General features: G+C 39.0%; 1 long non-coding RNA gene across 1 annotated transcript; it reads right to left on the reverse strand.

The window, feature by feature from the left end:
• Positions 1-650: 650 nt before the first annotated feature.
• LOC128665186 (uncharacterized) lies at positions 651-998 on the reverse strand. The gene is made up of 2 exons (XR_008403023.1): positions 853-998; positions 651-772 (listed from the first exon to the last, which is right to left on the reverse strand). It is a non-coding gene; the product is annotated as an uncharacterized LOC128665186 (long non-coding RNA).
• Positions 999-9912: the final 8914 nt, after the last annotated feature.

Raw genomic sequence — 9912 nt, forward strand, 5'->3', positions numbered from 1 at the left:
TGAAAATAGTCGCCCCTTGTAATCGTTCTATGATTTCTGGAATAAGGGGCAGAGGGTATCTGTTCTTCTTGGTTCTTTTGTTGAGCTCTCGGTAATCAATAATTGGTCTTAATGTGTTATCTTTATTACGGACGAAGAACATACCCGCACCAGCTGGGGATGTGGATGGCCTAATAAAGCCCTTCCGTAAGTTGTCATCGAGATATTGTTTCAAATGTACTAATTCTGGCTCAGAAAGAGGGTATATATGTCCGTATGGGATATCAGAACCAGGTAACAATTCTATGGGGCAGTCGTATGACCTGTGTGGAGGTAAGTTTTCTGCTTCAGTTTTGTCAAAAACATCCATAAAGTCTGAGTATGTCTTAGGAATAACAGGAGTCTCAATGGATGTGTTAAGTATATGTGTTGGCAGGTAACAGGATTTAGAACAAAATGTAGAATTGAAGAGAACTTGTGAATTTCTCCAAGATATCTGAGGTTTGTGTGTTTGCAACCAGAGTAGACCTAGAACTATAGGAAACAGGGGTGATGCTATAACGTCAAAGGATATAGATTCTCTATGACCAGAAGTAGTGGTCATGAGCAGTGGTACAGTCTTATGGGTGACAGGACCTCAAGATAAATAAGAACCATCAATCACACGTATGGCTAGTGAATCAATACGTTTTATTAATGGAATGTGATATTTATCAAGAAAAGTTTTATCAATGAAATTGCCCGTGGTTCCGGAGTCAATAATGGCCTGTGTCTGGATTCTTTGTCCCTCCCACTGTAAAGAGATAGAGAGGTTACAATGAGTAATAAGTGAAAAGTGTTGAGTACAAACTACTACTGAAGACCTACTCTTACCCTTTTGTTTCTGGAGAATAGGACAGTCCTTTACTGTATGTGCCTTGGAAGCACAGTATAAGCACAAATTATTGGCCTTTCTTCTGTTCTTTTCTTCTGTAGTCAAAGGACCTTTAGTAAAAGCAATCTCCATTGGTTCATCAGAAGTGCGGGCAACAGGAGGAGTATAGGATGGTATAGGTGACTTTCTCCATGGCTGTTCTGCATAACCTCTCTCACTTTTATGTTCACAAATCCTCCGATCTATAGTGACAGCATGTGACATAAGTCCATCGAGAGTAGAGGGGAGAGGACCCCTTGCCAATTCGTCCTTAACAATGTCTGAAAGACCAGTATGGAATTGGTATAGCAATGCTGCCTCATTCCACATGGTGTCAGGTGCCCACCTTTTGAAATCAGAGACATAATCCTCAGCAGGTCTTCTATTCTGTTTTAATGCCTTAAGTGCATTTTCAGCTGTATTCTGTTTATTTGTATCCTCATAGAGGAAAGACATTTTCTCAAAGAACTGTTGTAGAGAATCCAGAATTGGATCATTATTCTCAAAAAAATTGGTAGCCCGAGCTTTGGGTTCTCCTTTCAGATATGAAATAACAGTAAGAACTTTTGTACGTTCAGTAGGATAAGTCTTAGGTTTCAATGAGAAGAAAAGGAGACAAGAATTTTTAAAGTCTCTGAACTGATTTCTATCCCCTGAAAATCTCTCTGGGGGACAGACTTGAGGATCAGGGGGTGATTCAGGCATGGAGGGTCTGTTGTCAATGTTGTCTCTAATGACTGTTCTGAGATACTGATTCTCAGACTGGATCTCTCTAATGCCTTGAATTAGTATATCCATGTTCTGAGCTAATGCAGATACTTTATTAGTGAGTTCTGCTAACTCCATACAAATTCCCTTTTCTTTTTCTTTTAGGCTCTGTAATATGTAAGAATCAATACAGGGAATTGGTTAGGTTACCACTCAGTCTCACAAATATCGGGGCTGTTAAGTCACAATCCCCTATTCTGATCCTAGACTGAGGGCCCAGTATGGGTTAAAAAGGAATTCTCAACTCTGCAGAAAGGATTAGCTCAATTAGTGAAAGCTGAATCCAATACTTGCTGAACAGAGGAGAAAAGGATATTAGTGCCTGTATATAAGGATTAACAGGCAAGAGTGAGACAAAAATGAAACTTGCATATAATACTGAAGAATAGGTAGAATATTTATACTTATACTTAAGCTAATAAGTCAGTTCACTTGTAGGAGTATCAGAAAATAGAGTCACATATATGAGAAATGCAGCCTTTTCCTGGAGTGAATGTACATAGGCACAGATTTCAATGATAAGTTCAGTTCACAGCATATAAGATACAAGTTTGCAATAAAACCTGATGAATCCAGAAAACACTTTCAAAATGGTAATGCCAAAGGAATATTCAGTACCTTTAATCCTGTGGTCTAGTGAAACATTCTGCTAGAGGAAAAGCAGCAGTTACCTGGAGTCCAGTATCGCCAAACAGGAAGTGCAGGCTGTGAGCATAGCAGAGGAGCTGCTGACAGGCACGGCAGAGGAATTCTGAAAAGCACAATCTGTGAGCTGTAAGCCTAAAAGCTTAAGTAAATGCTGAGGAGACAAAAAGGTATTTGTAGCAAGCATAAGAAATAACAAAAAGTTGCAGGAAATAGATTTTGGTGAGTTCCTGTAAGTAGGCTCAGGTAGAGATCCAGAGAGCATGTAGATTGCTTCAGCACAAGTCGGGATACTCAGCATAAGGATCAAATTACAGAGCACAGGATTTAGTTAGGAGGAGCCTTATAAGGGTTCAAATTTAAAGGGACAGACAAACTGACACAAGCAAGCAAAAGTACCTGAGACAGTCTTTAGGAAATAGAGAATTAGGCAAGATCAATTGCCAGGAAATCAGTCCAAAAACGAAACACAGTGCCAAGGAAATATCCAGAAGAGTAGTCAGGAAATGAAGCAGAAATCAGGAACCAGGAAATCTAACAAATATGTATTTCACTCAGGAAACAGGACCAGAGGGTCTTTCAGAGTATAACACTCAATGTCAAGGCCCAGAACTGAAAACAAACCTCCCAGATATAGCAGGCTGCTGATTATATGATTTGTTTCAGCTGGAAAGCAGGTGGAGCCAGAGAGCCAAAGTTGTAGCAAACAGAAAAACACAATATTCTTAGTCTGTGATCAAGCCATCTGGTGGCAGAGAGGCAAGACAACAGGCTGGGAAAGAACAGCAGCAGAAATAGAAACAGGTCCCAGGTTCAATTCCAGGCTGGATGATGACACATGTCTTAGAAGAAACAACACTAGTTGATTTGTGTGAGATTCTGCACAACGTAAAGACTGGTCGAGTACCAAGATATCATCCAAATAAGGAAATACCGCAATACCCCGCTCTCTGATTACAGTTAGAGACAGCCTGTTAGAGACAGAGTCATGGACACTGAATCTATCTGGAAACCTAAAAAGGTGACCCTAGTCTGAGAAACTTTTTGGTAAATTGATCCTCCAACCATCTCTTTGAAGAAACAACACTAGTTGATTTGTGTGAGATTCTGCAAAATGTAAAGACTGAGCTAGTACCAAGCTATCGTCCAAATAAAGAAACACTGCAATACCCCGTTCTCTGATTACAGAGAGTAGGGCACCTAGAACCTTTAAAAAGATTCTTGGAGCTGTCGCTAGGCCAAAAGGAAGAGCAACAAATTGGTAATGCTTGTCTAGAAAAGAGAATCTCAGGAACTGATAGTGATCTGGATGAATCGGAATATGAAGATATACATCCTGTAAGTCTATTGTGGACATATAATGCCCTTGCTGAACAAAAGGCAGAATAGTCCTTATAGTCACCATTTTGAAAGTTGGTACTCTTACATATTGATTCAAAATCTTTAGATCCAAAACTTGTCTGAATGAATTTTCTTTCTTTGGGAAAATGAATAGATTTGAATAAAATCCCAAACACTGTTCCTGAAACGGAACTGGCATGATTACCCATGATAACTCCAGGTCTGAAACACACTTCAGGAAAGCCTGAGCCTTTACTGGGTTTACCGGAATGCGTGAGAGAAAAAAACTTCTCACAGGCGGTCTTACTCTGAATCCTATTCTGTACCCCTGAGAGACAATACTCTGAATCCAATGATTTTTGACCAAATTGATACAAACATCTTTGAAAAATTTTTAATCTGCCCCCTACCAGCTAAGCTGGAATGAGGGCCGCACCTTCATGCGGACTTGGTGGCTGGTTTTGATATCTTAAATGGCTTGGATTTATATATTTAGGGAAGAAAAATCCAAATGTTAATTACAGACTCAATGACACTTTACTGACTGTTACAGACGAGGAACAGGACTTGGGAATTATTATTTCAGATGATTTAAAACTTAGTAAACAATGTAGTAATGCAGCAAGTAAGGCTAGCAGAATGCTTGGATGTATTGGTAGAGGTATTTGCAGCAGAAATAGTAAGGTTCTTATGCCACTTTATAGATCATTAGTTAGGCCTCATCTTGAGTATTGTGTGCAGTTCTGGAGGCCATATCTTCAGAAGGATATTAACAAACTTGAATCTGTGCAAAGGAGGGCTACCAAAATGGTACATGGTCTAAAAAATAAAACTTACCAGGACAGGCTCAATGACCTAAATATGTATAGCTTAGAGGAGAGAAGGGAAAGAGGTGATATGATAGCAACTTTCAAGTACATTAAAGGGTTTAGTAAAACTGAGGCTGTGGGTATTTTACATAAAATGGAAAATTGAAGAACAAGGGGTCATGAGCTCAAGCTAAAGGGTAGTAGATTCAGGAGTAATTTGAGGAAGCACTTCTTTACAGAAAGAGTGATTGATTTATGGAATAAACTTCCTCAAGAGGTAGTAGCAACAAACACTGTGGGGGACTTTAAAAATGCATGGGACAAGCATAGGGCTATCCTACGAACTAGATAAGTTTATACTGTTAGGTAAGGTCGGGTAGACTTGCTGGACCTATGGCTCTTATCTGCCGTCAATATATCTATCTATGGCCTAGATTTGGAGTTTGGCGTTAGCCGTGAAAACCAGCGTTAGAGGCCCCTAACGCTGGTTTCTTACGGACTCTGGTATTTAGAGTTCAGTTACCGACACTCAAAAAACAGCTAACGCTCAAATTTCTACCGACACCTCAGAACCAGTAGTAAACATATACCGACAAAAAAAACATCCACGAATCACAAAACAAATATTACACAAAGTACACTTACACTCATACAAACACTACACTATATTTATTTTTAATATTTAATAATTTTTCATCAAAATACAAAGGATTAAAGTTGCGAGATCTCAGGTGTTAGAAAAAAAACAACACAAATCCATTTTCCCATTGACTTACATTGACACACGGGAAAAGACCCTCATATACCTACATCTAACTAATAACATTATCACAAACATACACTCATCGATGCATACAAACAATATACACCACATGACATACCCAAAATATTTATTTATCACAAAAAGAACACGATTTAGTTACTTTTTCACACAAGCTCATGACGTCATTCACTTTACGTGGAAAACCAGTCTTAGAAAAAAAAAATTACCAATTTTTAGAGCCTCCATTGACTTCTATTGGGAAGACGTGCTCGTGCACGCGAAACCCTCATTTCCCTAACGCACGCAAATAGCGTAGACAGAAAAACTCCAAATACCAGCGCTAGAAAAGACATGATTTCATGCGTTAGACCCAGCTATGATAAATAGATCAAGAAATGACTATTTCCCTATGGTGGATTTATGGATTTTACTGTTTGAATATTCACAACACCATTAAATTGTTTCATACTTTTATATTACATCAACTACAAATCAACATCACTAGTAACAAAATTTTAGTTTTAAAAATATTACATTTAAACGGACACAAAAATAATGTCAACTTTTCAGGATTCACAAACACTACACAATGGGAAACAATTCTCATTTACCTTTATTATTGCATTTCAGTTATTCAACTCATATGCTTGCAGCAACAGCATATCTACATAGGCTTAACACATGATCAGTCATGGATGCACATACATTACTTTTAACATTCACTCATACATGTGCATTCAAATGATGGGGGGAAAACACATTACATTCTCTATAGGAATCACAAAACAGAACATATGGATTTTACTGTACTTTTAACATCATGATTCCATCACCAGAAACCATTAGGAATTACGTACAACAAGAACATCAGTACACCAGATTACAGATGTCACTTTATGGGAAGGAACAGCAATGCCAGACCGCTATATAGAAGTCAGCATATGTGGGACACAATCACAATATATACGTACATGTACATAACACGCATCACCCATCACGCAACCACAAAGCACACATTTAGATTTTATTCAGCACACAATAACAATGTAGTCAAATACAACAACACAATGAGGATTTCAGAACTACATAGGCAGGTTAATAATATCATGATGTCATTAGAAGATTCAACCATACACATCACAGATTCACGACTGTACCGCCCCTTTCGGAACTTTAACACTCAATACTACAATACAACATATACGTAAACAACAGTTTGGAACAGCATTATTAGGGCGATTTCAATGGGACAATTAATAAATATTGTCAGATCGCAAATCACTTATATATATAATACTACAGATGACAGCCGGAAGTTATTCAGCATTAGTGCGATTTGAAAGGGACGCATACAATATTGACAGCTCGGCAATCACTTATATATACAATACTACAGATGACAGCCGGAAGTTATTCAGTATTAGTGCGATTTGAAAGGAACGCATACAATATTGACTGCTCGGCAATCACTTATATATATACAATACTACAGATGGCAGACGGGAAGTTCGGAATTATTATTGCGATTTTAAAGGGACGCATACAATATTGACAGCTCGGCAATCACTTATATATACAATACTACAGATGGCAGACGGGAAGTTCTGAATTATTATTGCGATTTTAAAGGGACGCGTACAATATTGACTGCTCGGCAATCACTCATATATATATACAATACTACAGATGGCAGATGTTACTTTATCGTTTACAAACAATATTGCAGCAACATTGATCGATCACATTCGATGCACATTATACACAACTATGCACTTTCATTCATGTTAGCCTGGACGTGTGCTTGTTACTATAAGATCGCGTTTAAGAAATATTGATTACGCATATGATCAAACATTACAGACATGCACTGTATGTGTGATATTTGACACTTTCACATTGAGATTCATTGTTGGAAAATAACATTTCAGCAAACAACAAATAAACGCCCACTGTGAAAGCATTCGCGCCGCTCACATACAAACAAGTGAATACAATCAGCAATCATTACAAACTCACTACCATTGGACTAATTGTACTATAAATCCCCCAAACAACATGACCAATGCATCACTTGTGATCCACATCAGATCAAGTGCTTACCTTGTTACGCTGTTTTGAAAGATGGATGACGATGACATGGTAGACGCTGCTGGTGCTGCTATTGGCGAACTAGCTGTTGGTCGAATCAGGCAGCCTCGGCGGCTCAGACTGAGACAAAGGGGTCGTCTGGTTCGAGGTCCTCGTGTCTACAGGGTGAGACCCACCTTGGAAAACATGAGCGACTTTGAGGTTTATGATAAGTATCGGCTCAATCGCGAACAGCTCATTGGCCTTTACGATCTTCTTAAACCTCATTTGGAGCCACGTATAAGAATAAGGACTGCTGTTCCCGCCATGAGTAAGATGCTAAGCTGTCTATACGTCCTGGCCTCCGGGAGTTTTCAATCCGGAGAACTGTACATGCATGGCCTGGCTCAAGGTACATTCTCTGGGGTGTTTGATAACTTTCTGGACGCCATGGTACGTATCAGTAAGCAATACATAGGATTCCCACAGAATGATGGTGATTGGAGGCGCCTGAAGCGGGAATTCTTTGATATTGCTCAATTGCCCAATGTCTTGGGAGCCATAGATTGTACCCACATTGCGCTGCATGCTCCAATTGATGACTCGCCCTTCAGAAATCGCAAACATTTTCATAGCCTCAACGTGCAGTATGTTTGTGACGCACAGATGAGGATTATGCATGTGTGTGCGAATTTTGGAGGGGCTAGTCATGATGCCCGCATCCTCTCTCTGTCGTCCCTGTGGAGACCGTTTGAGGAAAGACAAATGCCCCCTGGTTATCTCGTTGGTGAGTATTTGTGCACAACATGGTTAATTAGTTTGACAATTGCCACTGTATTTTTAAAATGTTAGCGTAATGTTCAGCTATAGGATGCAATTTAACCATATATTTTCCCCCCGCTAATGTCTACTTTTAGTTCAATGCAGATATGTAGCATGTCTTACCTTAAATGCTCAGATAGAGAATGTAATGTAACCATGTAGTTAGCATTTTACATAAGGCTTGATTTAGGAGAAATACGCATATGTAGCATGTCTTAGCTGAAATGGGAAGATATTAGCTAATGCAATTTAACCATGTCATTGTCTCTTTCCGCTAATGTCTTTTAGTTCAATGCAGATATGTAGCATGTCTTACCTTAAATGCTCAGATAGAGAATGCTATGTAACCATGTAGTTTGCATTTTACACAAGGCTTGATTTAGGAGAAATACGCATATGTAGCATGTCTTAGATGAAATGGGAAGATATTAGCTAATGCAATTTAACCATGTCATTGTCTCTTTCCGCTAATGTCTTTTAGTTCAATGCAGATATGTAGCATGTCTTACCTTAAATGCTCAGATAGAGAATGCAATGTAACCATGTAGTTTGCATTTTACACAAGGCTTGATTTAGGAGAAATACGCATATGTAGCATGTCTTAGATGAAATGGGAAGATATTAGCTAATGCAATTTAACCATGTCATTGTCTCTTTCCGCTAATGTCTTTTAGTTCAATGCAGATATGTAGCATGTCTTACCTTAAATGCTCAGATAGAGAATGCAATGTAACCATGTAGTTTGCATTTTACACAAGGCTTGATTTAGGAGAAATACGCATATGTAGCATGTCTTAGCTGAAATGGGAAGATATTAGCTAATGCAATTTAACCATGTCATTGTCTCTTTCCGCTAATGTCTTTTAGTTCAATGCAGATATGTAGCATGTCTTACCTTAAATGCTCAGATAGAGAATGCAATGTAACCATGTAGTTTGCATTTTACACAAGGCTTGATTTAGGAGAAATACGCATATGTAGCATGTCTTAGCTGAAATGGGAAGATAGAGAATAATATTGAACTACATTTTTTAAATTTAAAATAAATATTTGTTACTGGATTATCGTGTACAAAACTTTTTATTGTACTACAAATACTATTTTGAGGATTCTGTTAGAATTATGTTCTGTTCATAATTTATAGGTGATTCTGGGTACATGAGCCGGCCTTGGCTCATTACCCCCTTGCGTAGCCCGACTGATGTGTCTGAGGAGCGCTACAATAGGGCTCATAAGAGAACCAGGGCGGTGGTTGAACGGATGTTCGGGCTCCTGAAGATGAGGTTCAGGTGCCTGGACAGGTCGGGAGGAGCCCTCCAGTACAACCCAAAGAAGGTGGCTAAGATCGTTGTAGCCTGTAGCGTCCTGCATAATATTGCACAGCGGGCTGGGATGCTGCAGGCCGTCCGGCCGGACAGAAACCTCCTCAGAGATGAGGAGGATGATCCTGTTCTAGAGGGGCCATTCCGGGACGAGGGGCTCAATGTCAGAGCAGACATCATCAACCGCAACTTTAGACGGTAAAGAATAGAAGTTAGACTGGAGTATTATCAATAGATGTGAACTCTAGGGAAATGACAAGTAGAGAATTGTGCAAACATGTTAGGATTGTTCATCAAATGCTAAAAATGTGTTTCATTTATTAATATAGGTGATGCTCTGGCCATTGGGTCCTGTAGCGAGTCTTTGCCACCTGGTTTTTAAAGAGGACATCAGCTGGTAAGTATAAATGTCTGGACTGTTGCTGGCATGAATTGTACATAAATACATCATATGGCATACATTTTATAAACTAGTATTTAGTT

Source organism: Bombina bombina, chromosome 6 (genome assembly GCF_027579735.1).
Source record: "Bombina bombina isolate aBomBom1 chromosome 6, aBomBom1.pri, whole genome shotgun sequence".
NCBI classification, from domain to species: Eukaryota; Metazoa; Chordata; class Amphibia; order Anura; family Bombinatoridae; genus Bombina; species Bombina bombina.